Source organism: Bos javanicus, chromosome 1, assembly GCF_032452875.1.
Source record: "Bos javanicus breed banteng chromosome 1, ARS-OSU_banteng_1.0, whole genome shotgun sequence".
Classification (NCBI taxonomy): domain Eukaryota; kingdom Metazoa; phylum Chordata; class Mammalia; order Artiodactyla; family Bovidae; genus Bos; species Bos javanicus.
Window position 1 is genome coordinate 102,021,341 of NC_083868.1, and position 20,350 is coordinate 102,041,690.

Genomic DNA, 20,350 nt, shown 5'->3' on the forward strand with positions numbered 1-20,350 from the left:
ATAGATTAAATTGAGGAAGTCAAATTTGTTAAATTAATTGGGGAAGAAGGGATAACTGTAACTGTCACAGGCTAGGTTCACAGGGAAAGAGACTTGGAGGCCAAGATAGCACACACAATATTCTCAAAAGAGAAAAAAGTAATTAGTAATGCTCAGAAGGAGGAGCCAAGACACTGTAGGTCCAGCAGCAGCCTCAGTCAACCTAATTGGGAGCTCTGGAATTAGAATGAGATTTCCAAATTTGGCAAAAATAGCCCAATTCTTTTACTGATCAGTCATTAGGAATGAAAGACCAGGGAAGGGCTATGACCCTTGGCAAGGTGGCGCTAGTTAGCTGAGACAATTTATTAAGGGGAGGACAGCTGAATACTGTCTGTCAATAACACTCTTAATAGTTATGGGAACAATTCTCTCATCAGAGAAGAATCTAGATGGTGTATCACACCATCACCACAACTTCACTGTATTGATTCATTTTACCTTGATGTTCATTTCCATTTATTCTGGTCTTTAATTATAAATAGCAGTAAAGAAATTATATTTTTATTCCTATAGCTCTTGAAGATTATGGTTTATATAGATATTGGAAAGGCTCTCTTTTAAAATTTTTTAATCATAATGTTTTCTTTCATAAGAAAAAGAAAGCTGTTGGTTTCTAAATACATATCCAGTACCTTCATTCAGTTCATTCATTCTTCTCTTTCTAGCTTTTTACTCTTGTTGTTGAATGCTTGGTTTACTTATTTTTAGTCTTTCTGCTATAATGAGCATTCTGAAAGATAATTTTCTCTTGAACTCAGATCCTACTAACACTATGGGTTTTAATTAGCTTCATTTAAACATATTTTCATTTAAAATATTCCGCAACTTCAATTTTATCTTTTTCTTAATTCAAGAATATTTCAGAAGATTACGTTTTTTGAAATTGGTTTAATATTTTTGCAGTTATTTTGCTAATCAATTACATTTGACTGAAGACTATCTCTTATATGAATTCTACTTTGGGGACTAATTTAAGTTAATGTATGAAAATTACCACACAAAAAAAACAAATTCTGGTTGGGAAAATACTTTGATTCAATTTTCCAGATGACTAATTTGTTCATTTCATGTTTTTACTTCCTTATCTAGCCCTTACATTAGTTGTTTATTTTAGCACTTGTATGTTAATTCACACTGACTTTTAATGTTTTTCAATATTTACTATAGGTACCTTCTTATTTTACAAATGTGACTCTAACTTCTGAAGATAGGAAAATTTCATCTCCTCCATTAACACTTTTTAAATCTGACCTTGTTTCTCTGTTCATTTTGGAGTATTTCTTGCTATGCATTAGAGAATTTCTCATTGAGAAAGAATGAAAAAAAAAGTATAAATAAGAAAAGCAAAAACATGAAAGAAAAAAAAAACCTAAAATTCTATTTATGGAGTGAAGATAGAAATGACTATGTTTCTGTAAAATACCTTTCATGACCAAAACAGATTTGCAGTAATATTTAGAGCAAAACTCCAAGGTCTATATGATTTCTTTCCTATAATCATTACTACATCTATTAAATATATGAAGATACTATTGAAATAAACCCTGAGTATTAGTTGGAAGGACTGATGCTGAAGCTGAAGCTCCAATACTTTGGCCACCTAATGCGAAGAGCCGACTCATTGGAAAAGATCGTAATGCCGGGAAAGATTGAGAGCAGGAAAAGAATGGGGTGACAGAGGATAAGATGGTTAGATAGCACCACTGACTCAATTGAAATGAGTTTGAGCAAACTCTGGGAGATAGTGAAGGACCAGGAAGCCTGTGCTGCAGTCCACTGGGTCTCAAAGAGTCAACACCACTTAGGGTCTGAACAAATTTGTAATACTTAAATAACAATTTTATGTTTCTTTAAGTTTGGGATGGGGACAGATTTAGATTTGTTAACAGGAATATTTATTATTTTTTTTTAAATATTAAGTACTTCATACCCACACTGCTGTGGTGTTTGATTCAAGCCTTCATTAGAAAGCACAAGGACTGTGACATTGTGAACCCAATACCACAATTCTCCATTTAAAAAAATGCCAAAGCATTCCATGCATTTGTTATAATCTGTATGGATAATTTCATGTAAACAACTGTAGTTTCTCTCATGACAAGATTAAGGGGATGAAATATCTACTATGGGATAATTTGCTAGATGTTAATGGAGAAGACGTGAGTCTGATCCAAAGAGGAAAGGAAAGTTTCTGATTTTCCAAGGCCAAAAGGTGAAAGAGTGGTGATATTTTCCATATATCTACTAAAGAGAGAGGGAAAATAATTATAAATAGATACTTGGATCCTAAGGAAAATAAACCTTGTCTGATTAAAATAAAGTCAAAGCAGTAATAAAAGACCATGTCCAGTGGATAGCAGGAACTATCCTTTTATTTATGACAAGACTCCAATAGGAAAGCACAATATTGAGCTGCTTGTGATCAACCTTCACACACATGTGTAGACTGATACCCTAGATTACAATCCTTTCCATTTATGCATGGAAGAAATGTGCTAATGTGCTATATTAAATATAATATAAGCTTAATTGGTCTAGTGACTAATAGGATGATACTAGAAAAGATGTCATCAGCCATAGAAAGGGTATGAAATCCATAAGTCTCTATTTTGCCTCTAAAATGTTGAATAAGTGTACCTTAGTAAGTTATATAACATTTGTTTTCAAATATAACTGTCTTTAAACCATCAAAAATAATTTAAAACAAGAAATAAAGTCACTGTTTTAATAAAAATAATTAGATTTTGTGCTATGACTGAGGAAACAGAGGTGAATAAGACCAGATCTTTGAACTCATAAACACAGCATTATACCTTTTATGACTATTATATTCTGTTTTATACCTAAGCATTTTTCTTACATCCTCTACTAAACTGTAAACTCATCTGCTCATAGGCCATATGATCAATTGTTGAGGTTATTACTGTTTTTACCATGATCTTTTACATGAAATCATATATTTAGTAGATACTTTGTACATATTTACTAATGAATTAATGTATATGAAAGTGAATGAATGGATAGTATTTTAACATAATAATTCTATATAATATATATTGGAAATTATGTTTTATCTCCTACAAAGATGACTAAAATCCTCAAATGTTTGCTATTCAAAGGAAAGAAAAATTTATGATTCATTTAAAGGAAATCAATACAAATAAATATTCATTTACTATCAAACTCATGTGAGAAGCTTTTTAAAATGTTACATAGAATTACTTAATACAAGACCTAGCAACTATACACAAGGCATTGGGAATAAACAGTGCAATTACTTAAATCTAAATCAATGAATCAGTATTTCTTACAAAGAGCTTCTTGATGAGGGTGAATGAGGAGAGTAAAAGAGCCAGCTTAAGACTAAATATCAAAAAACCTAAGATCACGGCATCTTGCCTGATTACTGCATGGCAAATAGAAGGGGAAAGGGTGGAAGTAGTGACAGATTTCCTCTTCTTGGGCTCTAAAATCACTGCGGATGGTGACTGCAGCCATGAAATCAGAAGATGATTGCTTTTCGGCAGGAAAGCTATGAGAAACCTAGACAGTGTGTTGAATAGCAGAGACATTACTCTGGCAACAAAGGTCCATGTAGTCAAGGCTATGGTCTTCGCAGTGGTCACATACAGTTGTGAGAGCTGGACCACAAAGGAGGCAGACTGCCAAAGAATTGATGCCTTTGAACTGTGGTGCTGGAGAAGACTCCTGCAAGTCCCTTGGACAGCAAGGAGATCTTAAGGGAAACTAGTCAATCTTAAGAAAAATCCTAAGCAGTCATTGGAAAGACTGATGCTGAAGCTGAAGCTCCAGTATTTCGGTCATCTGATGCGAACAGTCAACTCATTGGAAAAGTCCTTGATGCTGGGAAAGATTGAGGGAAGAAGGAGAAGACAGCGTCAGAGGATGAGATGGCTGGATGGCATAACTGATGCAATGGATATGAACTTGGGCAAACTTCAGGAGACGGTGAGGGACAGAGAGGCCTGGCACGCTGCAGTCCATGGGGTCGCAGAGAGTTCAAGACTGAGTGACTGAACAACAACAACATACTGTTGTTACATTCCACATGCTGTTGTTTTATTCTACATATTGTGACTGAGCTATGGGGAAATAATTCAGCTATAAGGTCCAGTACTTGTGGAATCAAACAAGCTCTCCTAACTGTAAGAGCAGGGGTTCCAGGTTATAATTCAGGAAAGTAGAGCAGTACGGAGAAGTGAAGAGTTATTATTCTGAGGCATCTGGTCTCAGTCAGCATCGGGAACCAGTCAAGCATGCCAATGAATAGAAGTATGCAGAGTACTCAAGTTTCAACTGGATGAATTGGGAAAGAAGAGAAAAATACACTGACTCATTTTTTTTTTCTTTTAATCACTGGATAGACATATAATGAATATCTATTATAAGCCAAACACTGTGTTTTGTGCTGAATTTTCAAACATGGTCCCTGCTTTCATGGAGTTTATAGTCTAGCTATTCGAAGAAACAGATAACCTAAAAGGAGTATGCAATGGCATAATTGCTAGGTAATTGTGATATTGGAAGAAAACTTTGAATTGACCCCAAAAAGAGTTAATATATACTGTGACCATACAGCAGTCTGTATAAAATTTGGGCTTGGGAGTTTAAGTTGAAAAATTTATAGAAATTTATATAGGTTCTTAAAAATGAGGAGCATTATCATTCTATATGAAGGGATATAATTCTTTGATTAAAATTAATTTGTATAATTTGCCAGATTATAAGAAAATGGTACTTATAATTAATGCAACAAATATTATATGGGTTTTTATTGCAACAATCAGGAATTGTCTTTTTAATGCTGACATAAACTGCCTTACAGTAATAATACCCAGGAAAGAGTATGTCAAGACATCATTAATATACTTTTATTAATAATACCTGGGAATATTACATTATGCTTAATATAATACAACTATATTACATATAAAATCATTTTTAAAATTATTATAAAAGTGTTTCTGCACAAAGTAAAACATTTTAAGACTTGAACTGCATAACTTTTTTTTTCGTATAGACCCTTTAGGTATACAGAAGTAGAGTTCTCAGAAGAAACTTTTCACCCTATTCCAGTCCCTTTTCACATAATCAGCAATATACATGCCAACTGTCACATGAATGCACCCTGAAAAACTTTTTCTGGTGTCTATATGCTACTTTGGAAATTTCTCAAACATTTTTACTATTTACTTTATCTGTTACTACTCATTACTCAATTATGTTGATTCTATTTCCCATGTTTAACTACATTCCTGGGCTCCCAGACTTTTTCTAGGTAAAAATTAGTATTGACTGTGAGTTTTAAATGTTTGCAATACCTAAAGAAAAGATCTCAGTATCTCCCATTCATTTCCATGAAGCTTCATATGAGTGCTCCTGACCTTCTCATTCCCAAAGACTGCTCCTAATGGTTTTCTGCATGAAGGAGAGAGAACTAAGCAGAACCCTTTACTTCTTTAAATATTATAAAATATTTCTCATTTAGAACATATATAAAAATGCATAATGATTACAGGAAATATTTTTGTAATTAATTATTCAAAGTTGTCCTGTAGCTGTCCATCACTTGTCCTATAGCTACCACTTATGAACTACTAACCTAGAGTAGCTATGATGTAGCAACTGGTTACAAATAGCAGGGTTTTAAAAATGGCCATTAGATCAAACACCATCCAAAGAGATATTCTCAAAATCTTAACATCTTCCGCTCTTAAAAAAAAGTTCAAAATAAAAATTTAAAAAGAATTTAAAATTTCAAATGTAAAAGCAAGACTTTAAACCAACATCTGATGTTGAAGCTGAAACTCCAATATTTTGGCCACCTGATGCAAAGAGCTGACTCATTTGAAAAGACCCTGACGCAGGGAAAGATTGAGGGCAGGAGGAGAAGGAGACGACAGAGGATGAGATGGTTGGATGGCATCACCGACTCGATGGACGTGGATTTGGGTGGACTCCAGGAGTTGGTGATGGACAGGGAGGCCTGGCGTGCTGCCGTTCATGGGGTCACAAAGAGTCAGACACAACTGAGGGACTGAACTGAACTGAACTGAAACCAACATCAGCTTACTCTATAGAAAATAACTAATGACCCCACTGAAAGAATAAAGGGAATATATTCCCAAAACTCTATTAGACTTATTTACAATTTGTTACAATGAAATGAATTTAACAAAAGTGTATTTTTTGAACTATTTAAATATACCCATTTAAACTTTGAGAAAGAGCTTATGGTTGCTGAGGGAAGTTCGAGGGGAAGGGATAGTTAGGGACTTGGGGATGGATATGCACACACTGCTATATTTAAAACGAATAACCAACAAGGACCTGCTGTATGTCACAGGGAACTCTGTTCAGTGTTATGTTGCAGCCTGGATGGGAGGAGGGCTTGGGGAAGAATGGATACATGAATACATATGGCTGAGTCCCTTTGCTGTTCATCTGAAATTATCACAAAATATTTTGCTAATCAGCTATACTCCAATACAAAATAAAAAGTTAAAATATATATACATATATATGTATATATATATATATATCCATTGAAGAGCCAAAGTTGTATTTCTTTAATAATCTTTGATGATATCTTTATACAAACATTATAAATGTCACTGTTTTTGAAAAATAATTGTCATTATAAGCCTCAAATATTATCACAAGAAAATATAAAGATTCTTCATTTGGCATTAAGGCAGGTATGTAAGAATGATTTTCTTGGGTTAATGGCCTCAGATCAGTAAGCTTTTTGCTCTAGTGTTTATATTTTATAGTCCTCTCTCCCATCCCTTACTATCAGACTGTCACTGTATTACTATCATTTTACTTTGATTTCAAGTAAAATAATAATTTTTCTTGAAATATTAATGCGACATACATTTTAATTGTTTGGGGGCCATCTCCCACACTTTTCTGGGGTTTTAGACAAGCAAGTTAGCCAAAAAAAAAAGCTTCCTGATAAATGAAGTGTCACTGTAATTAATTAATGTTACCAAGCCCCACCTGGTTGATTCTATAAGAGATATAAAAAAATAGAAGAATGAAATGTTTTGCTTCTACCTTGACTATATTAAAATATCAATTTCATAAATATAATGAAAATTATACATTATCTAAATATGTAGTTTTGTCTTAACGTTAAAATTGAAATACTGGAACCCTTGGTTTCACAAGTTAACATCATTTTGACATCATTATTTCAGCTCAGATGTAGTTCTACTTTATTTGTTTCTGTTATTAAAATAAGCCATAAGCCAGTCCTAGGTTCCTTCATTCTTTTGATTAATTTGGGTTTCTCATATTTCCTATCAGTAAATCTCTTTGGCCTGATTCAATGCAGCATTATCATTCATTAGGGAGTCGGATTTCATGCTATCAGAGAACACTGTGGTAGAAAGAGACCTTAGAGATCATTTGCCCAGTCCTTTCATTTTAGAGATTAAAAAGGGATTTTAGAAAGATGCTGCTTTTTGAAAAACCTCTTTTGTTCTGATTAAAGTTTATCCTTTTCTGGTACACTTAAATAATTTTCTTATATCTTCTTTACATAAACAATCTCACTATTATATAAGGCCAGCTAACTGGTGTTGTACTTCAATCAGGCATTACAAGGTTGAGAAAAGAAAGAAAATAACATTTTTTGTTGTTTTAAGTTTCACACACTATAATACATAAATTACACCTACATGTTATAGTTTTACCCTAAAGTTCTCAATTATGACCAAATAATTCCTATCACATCTTATCTCTTCTTTGTCCATTTTATATTTTATGTTATGTAGAGGGGAGAAAAATACCTGGGAAAAGTCATTTTAGTGGCATTGCTGAGAATAAAAGGACATTTCAACATTTTTTCTGATCATTAAAAATAATGCAAAATATCAGGAATAAAAGAATATAACAAAATAATAGTGACTCATTATGTCACCATCCAGAGGTTGAATATCTTGAAGCATTTCTGTTTTGTCTTTTTGCTATACATTTTTCTCCACATGCATAGATATATGTATGTATGTATTTCAATTTGGGAGCCTGGATGCTTTCTTAAAAGACAATTTACATTTTTTTTTGTTCGGATGTAACGCACCAAGGATAAGCTGGCAACTAAAATCTCAATAATTTCTACTTCTGTGTCTATCATTAATTCATAGCTCAACTCAAGCAGAAGGGAAGTTACTTAGAAAAAGTAAAAGAAAACTACACCCCATTTTGATCCTGGAAAAACTGTAGAAATTAGGAGAAATGCTTTGCTGAAAAAAGCAGCAACAGTAGGAATTTCTCCCCTGACTACTTATTCAATCACTGGTAAAGGGTAATGCAAGGCATGTTGTAAATAATCTAGAGTTAAATGTGATAGAAAGGAGAGAACCTTTGAAATTTAGCTTTCTAAATTTTTGACTTTAAAAATTTTAAGTTTTTTTACTTTAAAAACACCCCCATCCCAGGACATCTGCCTTGGTGTGGCCAGGTGATACCTGTCACACCATGGGCTAATAGCAGCGGCTGACCTCTAGAGAGTGCTGAATAGAAGAGGAGTCAGCAAAAGGCAGATGGCTGAGAAGTCTTCAGTACCCCATCCAAAATAATTCAAATTCACCTACAGGATGTGTGCAGAGCAAGAAGAAAAATTATTGCCCTTTATACTTCCAAAGACTAACACAAAGTTCCTTTATCCTCAAGTCTGTGAAAAAAAAAAAAAAAAAACACAACCTCCACCCTCCTGTTCATATGGGATGATGATAATTTTAAGGGTGGGAAGATAATTTGAGAAACTGAAAAGTTTATCCCCAAATAAACAGTAAATGACACTTCAAATAATTGGACTGTTCTTGACAGTCACTTTGGTAGTCACGCCCCTTACCCTCTGCCAGATATATATTGCTCAAAAATTGGGATTCAGGAGAAATATTCACAACTTATTAATAGATATAGAAAAAACAAAGCAGCTACTTTTTCTTTATGTAAGTACATTATAGAATGAATTAAAATTCAAATTCCCCATTTGTACATGTTTCTGTGGATAATGTGTATTTTAGGCTGCCACATATTAAATTTGTTACATTATTGTACTATAAGTGATTAGTTCAGTTCAGTCACTCAGTCGTGTCTGACTCTGTGACCCTAAAGACTGAAGCATGCTAGGCTTCCATGTCCATTACCAATTCTCAGAGCTTACTCAAACTCATGCTCATCGAGTCAATGATGCCATCCAGCCATCTCATCCTCTGTCATCCCCTTCTCCTCCTGCCTTCAATCTTCCCCAGCATCAGGGTATTTTCCAATGAGGCAGTTCTTTGCATCAGGTGACCAAACTGTTGGAGCTTCATCTTCATCATCAGTTCTTCCAATTAATATTCAGGACTGACTTCCTTTAGGATTGACTGGTTGTATATTCTTGCTGTCCAAGGGACTCTCAAGAGTCTTCTCCAACACCACAGTTCAAAAGCATCAATTCTTCAGTGCTCAGCTTTCTTTATGGTCCAACTCTCACATCCATACATGACTACTGGAAAGAACATAGCTTTGACTAGACAGACTTTGTTGGCAAAATAATGTCTCTGCTTTTCAATATGCTGTCTAGGTCATAGCTTTTCTTCCAAGGAGTAGCGTCTTTAATTTCATGGCTGCAGTTACCATCTGCAGTGATTTTGGGCCCCCCAAAATAAAGTCTGTCACTGTTTCCACTGTTTTCCCATCTATTTGCCATGAAGTGAAGGGATCAGATGCCATGATCTTAGTTTTCTGAATGTTGAATTTTAAGCCAAAATTTTCACTCTGCTCTTTAGTGATAGGATCAGAGATTTAATCCCAATGTCAACCAGTTTAACATTTGGCTATTTAGATTTGAACAGTTCCTAAAAGCCATTAGGAAAAAGCAACCCACTGTACAAAATATAATAGAAAAATAGTGTGATGATAGCAAATAGAGTTTTTATATCAACCTTTTACATGAAAGGTAGTGAAGCCACAAATCATTGTCATGGCTTAAATTTTGTTTATTTATTTCTAGTTAAAATATAAACCCTTATGTACAGAATAGCTATTAAACAGATGATATGACTAAAGAAAAGAAACTGCATCAGTGAAAATGTGCTATATTTTTCTACAGCACTTTCTTTTTATTAAAGGAATTATGCACTGAAGATTCTTGATTTTGAATACAGCCCATCTACTAATCACTTTGTTAACTGTAATTAGTTGCTACAGGTTGATACCCCAGGATACACTCTTGTCTTTCAAAAGAGATCAGAGATGTTACAGTCATTAAAACACATATAGTTTAGAATTTATAATTTGAAGTCTTAAAAAACCTTAAAAAGGGAAATTTAAAAGAAGGTATGGAGAATTATTTTAAATATTTAAAAATTAAAAGAACAATTATTTCATTACTTTGCTTATCTGAGTTGTTCTGCAAGTAAGCAGATATATTTTTAGAAATATATATATTTTAGAATCTTTGTAGGTATAAATTTTCTATAATTTTAGATCCAAATTTAGAAAATGGAAAGCCATAGAATAAAGTAATGATATGCCTGGTATGGAAAGAGTAGATAATTTAACATGACACCTGGAATTTTGATTTAAGAAATTATGACATTGAATTTAGTTCAAGGCATTTAAAAACTTAAATGCTAATGACAATTAAATAAAAATAGTCTTATAAAATTTTCAGTTCAGTTCAGTCACTCAGTCGTGTCCAACTCTTTGCAACCCCATGGATTGCAGCAATCCAGGCTTCCCTGTCCATCACCAACTCCCGAAGTTTCAACTCATGTCCATTGAGTCGGTGATGATATCTAACCATCTCATCCTCTGTCATCCCCTTCTCCTCCTGCCCTCAATCTTTCCTAGCATCAGGGTATTTTAAAATGAGGCAGTTCTTCTCATCAGGTGGCCAAAGTATTGGAGTTTCAGCTTCAACATCAGTCCTTCCAATGAATATTCAGGACTGTTTTCCTTTAGGATGGACTGGTTGAATTTCCTTTCAGTCCAAGGGACTCTCAAGAGTCTTCTCCAACACCACAGTTCAAAAGCATCAATTCTTCAGCACTCAGCATTCTTTAAAGTCCAACTCTCACATACATACATGACTACTGGAAAAACTATAGCCTTGACTAGACGGACCTTTGTTGGCAAAATAATGTCTCTGTTTTTTAATATGCTGTCTAGGTTGATCATAGCTTTTCTTCCAAGGAGAAGCATGTTTTAACTTCATGGCTGCAATCAGCATCTGCAGTGATTTTGGAGCCCTAGTAAATAAAGTCTGTCACTGTTTCCACTGTTTTCCCATCTATTTGCCATGAAGTGATGGGACCAGATACCATGACCTTAGTTTTCTGAATGTTGAGCTTTAAGCCATTTTCACTCTCCTCTTTCACTTTCATCAGGAGGTCTTTAGTTCTTCTTTGCTTTCTTCCATAAGGGTCATGCCATCTACTTATCTGAGGTTGTAGGTATTTCTCCTGGCAATCTTGATTCCAGCTTGTGCTTCATCCACTACAGCATTTCTCATGATGTACTCTGCATAGAAGATGAATAAGCAGGGTGACAATAAACAGCTTGACGTACTCCTTTCTCTATTTGGAACCAGTCTGTTGTTCCATGTCCAGTTCTAACTGTTGCTTCCTGACCTGCATACATATTTCTCAAGAGGCAGGTCAGGTGGTCTGGTATTCCCATCTCTTTCAGAATTTTCTACAGTTTATTGTGATCCACACAGTCAGAGACTTTGGCATAGTCAATAAAGTGGAAATAGATGCTTTTCTGGAACTCTCTTGTTTGTCAATAATCCAATGGATGTTGGCAATTGATCTCTGATTCCTCTGCCTTTCCTAAAACCAGCATGAACATCTGGAAGTTCACAGTTCACACATTGTTGAAGCCTGGCTTGGAGAATTTTGAGCATTACTTTACTACCATATGAGATGAGTGCAATTGTGTGGTAGTTTGAGCATTCTTTGACATTGCCTTTCTTTGGGATTGGAATGAAAACTGACCTTTTCCAGTCCTGTGGCCACTGCTGAATTTTCCAAATTTGCTGGCATGATGGGTGCAGCACTTTCACAACATCATCTTTTAGGATTTGAAATAGCTCAACTGGATTCCATCACCTCCACTAGCTTTGTTTGTAGTGATGTTTCCTAAGACCCACTTGACTTCACATTCTAGGATGTCTGGTTCTAGGTGAGTGATCATACCATCATGATTATCTGGGTCATGAAGATCGTTTTTGTAGAGTTTTTCTGTGTATTCTTGCCACCTCCTCTTAATATCTTCTGCTTCTGTTAGGCCCATACTATTTCTGTCCTTTATCGAGCCCATCTTTGCATGAAATATTCCCTTGGTATCTCTAATTTTCTTTTTTTTTAATTTTATTTTATTTTTAAACTTTACATAATTGTATTAGTTTTGCCAAATATCAAAAAGAATCCGCTACAGGTATACAAAATTTTCTTGAAGAGACCTCTAGTCTTTCCCATTCTATTGCTTTCCTCTATTTCTTTGCATTGATCGCTGAGGAAGGCTTTCTTATCTCTCCTTGCTATTCTTTCGAACTCTTCATTCAAATGTGTCTATCTTTCCTTTTTTCCTTTTCTTTTCGCTTCTCTTCTTTTCACAGCTATTTATAAGGCCTCCTCAGACAGCCATTTTGCTTTTTTGCATTTCTTTTTCTTGTAGATGTTCTTGATCCCTGCCTCCTGTACAATGTCATGAACCTCCATCCATAGTTCATCAGGCACTCTGTCTATCAGATTCAATCCTTTGAATATATTTCTCACTTCCACTGTATAATCATAAGGGATTTGTTTTAGGTCATACCTGAATGGTCTGGTGTTTTTCCCTACTTTATTCAATTTAAGCCTGAATTTGGCAATAAGGAGTTCATGATCAGAGCCATAGTCAGCTCCTGGTCTTGTTTTTGCTGACTGTATAGAGCTTCTCCATCTTTGGCTGAAAGAATATAATCAGTTTGATATCAGTATTGACCATCTGGTGATGTCCATGTGTAGAGTCTTCTCTTGTGTTCTTGGAAGAAGGCATTTGCTATGACTAGATATAAAATTTTACTATCTACAAAATGCTTTCAACAATTTCTAAAAGAAAAAGCAACATAAATATCCTGAATCTTACTTCTTCATAATAAATAGCAATTATTGCATATTTAGTTGATCTTATTTTAGTCTCCTATGTAGAAACAATGGCTTAGCATTAATATTTAACTTGCTCTTAGTTAGTTTTGGGCTTCCCTATTACTCAGCAGCTGGTAAAGAATCTGCCTGCAATGCAGGGACACCAGTTTGATTGCTGGGAGTCAGGAATGATCCCCTAAGAAGGGCATGTCAACTCACTCCAATATTCTTGCCTGGAGAATATTCTTGGACAGAGGAGCCTGGCAGGCCCCAGTCCATGGTGTCACAAGGAGTCAGACACAACTGAGTGACTAAGCACACAGCAACTCTAGCTGTGCTTTGAACAGCTCTTGGGAGAAATATCAATAACCTCAGACATGCAGATGACACCACCCTTATGGCAGAAAGTGAAGAGGAACTCAAAAGCCTCTTGATGAAAGTGAAAGAGGAGAGTGAAAAAGTTGGCTTAAAGCTCAATATTCAGAAAACAAAGATCATGGCATCTGGTCCCATCACTTCATGGGAAATAGATGGGGAAACAGTGGAAACAGTGTCAGACTTTATTTTTCTGGGCTCCAAAATCACTGCAGATGGTGACTGCAGCCATGAAATTAAAAGACGCTTACTCCTTGGAAGGAAAGTTATGACCAACCTAGATAGCATATTCAAAAGCAGAGACATTACTTTGCCAACAAAGGTCCGTCTATTCAAGGCTATGGTTTTTCCAGTGGTCATGTATGGATGTGAGAGTTGGACTGTGAAGAAAGCTGAGCACCGAAGAATTGATGCTTTTGAACTGTCGTGTTGGAGAAGACTCTTGAGAGTCCCTTGGACTGCAAGGAGTTCCAACCAGTCCATTCTGAAGGAGATCAGCCCTGGGATTTCTTTGGAAGGAATGATGCTAAAGCTGAAACTCCAGTACTTTGGCCACCTCATGTGAAGAGTTGACTCATTGGAAAAGACTCTGATGCTGGGAGGGATTGGGGGCAGGAGGAGAAGGGGACGACAAAGGATGAGATGGCTGGATGGCATCACCGACTCGATGGACCTGAGTTTGAGTGAACTCCGGGAGTTGGTGATGGACAGGGAGGCCTGGCGTGCTGCAACTCATGGGGTTTCAAAGAGTCAGACATGACTGAGCAACTGAACTCAACTGGCACATAGTGTAAATAGTGTAAGCTAGTTTTAGCTTATAAATATTAATGTCAAGAATCAAACTAAAGGCTTAAAGTGGGTAATAACTGAATTTAAAACTGAGAAGAATTTCAAATGTGTTTATTTATTCATTAAAAATAACAAAAATAAACTCTGTACATGTTAACCTGAAAACATTTATAAAAACAAAATTGTGATTTCCATAACAAAAACATTGAGAACCATGATAATATTTTACACTTTTGCAAATTTCTTTATTGGCTTAATAGAAGGCAGTGGAGCATATCTGTGGCATTCAGTCAGATAGCCTCTGTTAAATTTCACTACATATTCAAGTGAGAATGAAAGTATAAAGGAAATAAAACCTTAAATTATTTTTAAAAATTGGTTTTGATCTTGAAGCATCCCTAAAAGAACCTCAGGTCTGTCTAGATTGCAGATTGTGGCCCACCAGGCTCCTCTGCTCACAGGATTTCCCAGGCAAGAATACTGGAATGAGTTGCTACACCGTCCTCCAGGGGATCTTACTGATCCAGGGATTGAACCCACATCTCCTACATTGGTAAGCAGACTCTTTACTGCTAAGCCATCAGGGAAGCCCCATGGCAAAGCAGCAAAGAATCCACCTGTAATGCAGGAGATATGGGTTTGACATGGGTTTGAGCCCTGGGTCAGGAAGATCCCTTGGAGAAGGAAATGACAACCCACTCCGGTGATCTTGCCTGGGAAATCTCATGTACAGAAGGAACTGGCAGGCTACAGTCCATGAGGTTGCAAAAAGTCAGACAGGACTGAGCAAGCATGCATGGTGGTTCTGAGTAGACCTCCACAGTTATTTTAAATTCTATAATCCTAAATCTTAATTTGTGAGTTACATCTTTGAAATTGGGCTTTTACTGCTTTGTAGGTATGACCAGATTTTTATTTATTTATTTATTTTTAAGTATTTTGGCTTAGCATTGAATAAGAGAGCCTAATAAGTGGACAAAGAAAATTCAGAAAACTACAGTAATAAGCAATACTCAATAGTGATAATAAGTGGGCAGAGTAGAACAGACTCAAAGCCAATCTAAATAGAACCAGGCCCATGGTTGAAACTGAACTGAATACAGCTGGCATAAATGCATGACTGGATATTGATTAGCTCAAAGTCACCAACAAGAGGCTGACAGATGATTAAATATTTGCCAATGTAAGTCCAGTTCTGTGACATCCAACTAAATGTGGACCCCAATTACCACTGTCTTGCTATTAGAACAGTCTGCCCAATTTTCTCAGAAGATATGCTAAAATAATTGAAAATGAAGGGAAAGTCATGATTCTAAAAATGATATATTTGCCAAACATCTTTCATCCAGAATGCGATAATAAGTTTTAGTACAAAATTCCTTGAAGAGGGGACCAAAGTTCCATTTCCTTTAATAACTACCCAAGAGATAGAGGTAAGTAGCTTAATCTCTCTGTCCCTCAGTAATTCTAAATGAAGGAGATAAACAAAATGGTATCTAACACTTTCCAAAGTCCAATACATAATGTAACAAACAGTAGAGAGAGCAAAAGACATTATGAAACCTCTGATTAGCATTACTAAAGTTAAGGAACAAAATATATTTGATATCCTCATTTTGTTGGGAAAGGCTCAGGTTATTTTATAATTATTATTGGTGTAGCTTCAAAATCTGTTCAAAATACATATTGAAGAATGTTTAAAAACTGTTTGGTTTCCTTTTAGGAATGGAGAGTGAGAGGGAAGTAACAAGTTTAGAAATAACACCAGTGAGAATTAGAAGAGTATAAAATAAGACACATGTTCCAGGTAACAGAAAGAATGTAAAAATGTCTCAAGAGGTCTAAATCAATCCCTGTAGTCAGAAACCAAGTCTAAGCAGCCAGAGAAAGAGAAAGTAGATTCTATGTGTGTTAAGTCACTTCAGTCGTGTCCGACTCTTTGCAACCCTATGGACTGTAGCCCACCAGGCTCCTCTGTCCATGGGATTTTCCAGGCAAGAATACTGAAGTGAGTTGCCATGCTCTCCTCTAGGGGAACTTCACCACCCAATGACTGAACCTGTGTCTCTGTGACTCCTGCATTGCAGGCAGATTCTTTACCTCTGAGCCATCAGAGAAGCCCAGATTCTATGAGGACCTGAGAAATTAAGTAGTAAGATCACACAAGAACTTGCATCTCCCATGCCCTAGAGCAAGGAAAATCAAGAGAGAACATGGAAGATGTTTCCAAGAAGGAAATGAAATAAACTAAGGCAGAAACAATAAACTATATCATAAATTAACCATAAAAGTACTTTAGATTAAAGAGAACTGAGAATGCAGATCCAAACCATTACAACCTTCTAAAGAAAAATAAAGAATAGAAGACTTTAACCTAATATAGCTTGTGCTGTGCTCAGTCACTTCAGTTGTGTCCAACTCTTGGCAACCCCATAGATCCTACAAAGCCCACTAAGCTCCTTTGTCCATGGGATTCCCCAGGCAAGAATACTGGAGTAGATTGCTATTTCCACCTCCATGGGATCTTTCTGACCCAGGGACCAAACCCATGTCTATTAAGCCTCCTGCATTTGCATGAGGGTTCTTTACCACTAATGCCACCTGGGAAGCCCCTAGCAAATTTTTAACTTATAAAGAAATAAATCTGAGAGTCATTCATAAAGAAAAAGAAGTAAATAACTTGTTTCAGAACACTTCTCGGCAGAAAATATGGAGTAATATGATAGGATTTTAAAATAAAATGTTAAGAATAAGAAATATTATGCTCTTTCATTTCCCATTCATGCAGAAAATTAAAAGACTTACCCAGATATGTATGGGCTCAGAAACAAATGGCACTAACTGTTATTCAGCCACTAAGTTGTTTCTGACTCTTTGGGATGCCATGGACTGGAGCACACCAGGCTTCTCTTTCTTTCACTCTCTCTCAGAGTTTGTTCAAACTCATGTCCATTGAGTCAATGATGTTATCTAACCATCTCATCATGTGTCACCCCCTTCGCCTCTTGCCCTCAATCTTTCCCAGGATGAGGGTCTTTTCCAGTGAGTCGGCTCTTTGCATTAGGTGGCCAAGGTATTGTAGCTTCAGTTTCAGCATCAGTCCTTTCAATGAATATTCAAAATTGATTTTCTTTAGGATTGACTAGTTTTATCTCCTGGCTGTATAAGGAACTCTCAAGAGTCTGTTCCAGTACCACAGTTCAAAAGCATCAATTCTTTGGCCCTCAGCCTTCTTTATGGTCCAACTCTCACATGCATATATGACTACTGGAAAAACTATAGCTTTGACTACATGGACCTTTGTCAGCAAAGCAATATCTCTGCTTTTTAATATCTAGCTTTGAAATAGCTTAATGTCTAGCTTTGTAGTAGCTTTTCTTCCAAGGAGAAAGCATCATTTTATTTTGTGGCTGCAGTCACCATCCATAATGATTTTAATAATAAATCTTAAACATAAAAATGTTTTGAGTGTAACTCCAACAAAAAATCAGGAAGTAGATAACAATTTACAATTTAAAATGAAAAAATATGGTATTGATAGATTAACAAAACTAACTGCTTATTCTGTTTAGAGTCTAAAGACAAAAATAAATCCTACAGCTTAAAATGTGAAGCTTAATGCTATGGTACTACCTTTATCTGTTTCTTTGTTTTTCCTTCCCCTATATCAGCGAATATCTCTTAAGCTTACTCCTTTTGTCAAGAGTACAGATGAAATGTTTTTCCCTGAATTGATAGAAGCTTAAAAATGGAACAGTGCTTTATTCTTTAGGCACTTGCTAATAATATGGAAACTATAAAGTTGAGCTACTAGGCTCAGTGCATTATTAAACCAAAAGTTTTTGTTTTGTCTCTCTCAGTTATTGGTTTCCTTAGGAAAATAAATAAAAGCCATCTTAATAGCCAATAAACTTAACTAATGATTTTCTTGATAATTAAAACTCATATTGAATTACATGATCCACTGTGTTGCTTCTATTTTAATTGAGAAATAATAGTAAATCACTTAAGATGTGATATTATCTGACATATAGCCCCCTTTTCATACTCTTTTGAATCTCAGACCAATGATGTTCTTTCAGTAACTAATATTCAGTATACAAATACATGTGCTCATATAATACTATAATATAAAATAAATATACCAAAAACATTGAGTTGTTATTTATGACTTGTAGAATTCTAGACAATTGTAGTATGTTAATGTATACATTTTTCAAAGTGTTTTTTTAAATTTTCATATATAGGAAATAAGACAAAAAGGTCAATGTTTTAAACTATAACTAAACTACAAAATGCATCTAAACCACTGATGGTAGTTTTCTCAAGATGTTAGCATTCTGGATAATTTAATTTGTAAAATTGTATTCTTTCCTATATTTGTCACATTTTCCACAATGAATATTCATTTTCATGATACAAGAAATGCACTAGTGAATATAGTGTATTTTGTCACATTAGTCTACTTTTGCATCCTGACTAGCATAATTGGTATTTTTACCAATTTACCAAAACATGCTTTTAGAATACTGCACAGGTAATGGCTTGGGTGAGTTATGTATATATTTCTCCTCAACTAAACTGCAGTCTCCTAAAAGACCAAATCTGGCCTGGTCCTGATATCAACAGGCCCTGAAATATGAATAGAAATGCAGGCCTACCTATCATATGTCTTGATATTTAAAATGATAAACAAACTGAAAAATAATAAATGTTTTAGCCTCTTACCTTAGCAAATACACCTTTCTAAGGACAAAAGAAAAAAATATGTGTCAAGCTCTCATTTTCAAGTTGGTAAATATCAAAGACGAATAAATGTAACTATCACTACACATGCTTGTATGCTGTGTGGATAAGCTGCTGATGTTAGGTGCATAAATACATATGCACACACAAACTACATATATATATATATAGATATTTCATAAATTATTACACACTTATTTCATAACATATTTTTCTTGCCTTCATTTCAACAAAATCTCTAATCATAGTAATAATCAAGATTTTCACATAATGATTTAAAATAATAAAATACAATTATTCTAAAGGATTTGGAAGTTAAATACATCTTAAACAAATAGGTAATTAAAGTTAAATGCAAAAATTAAAAAGTATTTTCACATATGTTTATTTTTCTAAAATATTTAAAAAATTATCATTAATGAATGTCAAAATTTTTTAATTTTATACATATTAATTTGATGTTATGAAATTTTATGAAATGCTTATTTAAAATAATTATTTTCATGAATAGAAATAAAAGTAGAACTATCCACAATTCTGTCATTCAGTGTCCATCTAGTAACCCGTGTAAAGTACTGGTATCAAGCTTCATGCATATTACATCTAGATCTACATTTAGTCAAAATTATGAGTAATATGAATTTTTAAATATTGAAAAATTCCTCAGACAAATGTGCAACAGTTATAAAAAATATTCTTATTTCTAAGAACTTTTACGACTGCAAACTGGAGAACAAAGAGAGGCAAGTAAATGAACACTCAGCCTTCCCAGGATAAGTGCTTCATTATGTAAGAATCTAACACATTCATGTTATAGCTGAAAGAAAGGATTTTCAAAATTAACTAGTCTATATTTTTTAAAGATCTCTACCTTTCAAACTTTTTCTTCACTCTGAAGAAGTCAGTCAGTCTTTGACACTGAAAACACTTTGACACTGTGGGGTACAGCCCACAAATCTTCAAAACTTTCAAATACAATCGTTTTTTGCTTTAAGAACAAGTGCCCAGATATGCAGTGAAGCTTTTCCTGGATCTCAGTGGTGTTAATCATGACAGCAAGTGTTTAAGATTATGTGTTGTGCTGAGCAGAAACCACCATGTGTTCTTTAATAAGTTTAGTTATATTCATGGTCCTCTGACTTGTTGAGCTCTTCTGCACTGATCTAAAGGCCATATTGGTGGGATTCATGTCCTATCCAACTTGCTCACACAGTCATTCACAGAGCGTCATATATAATATAAAATGT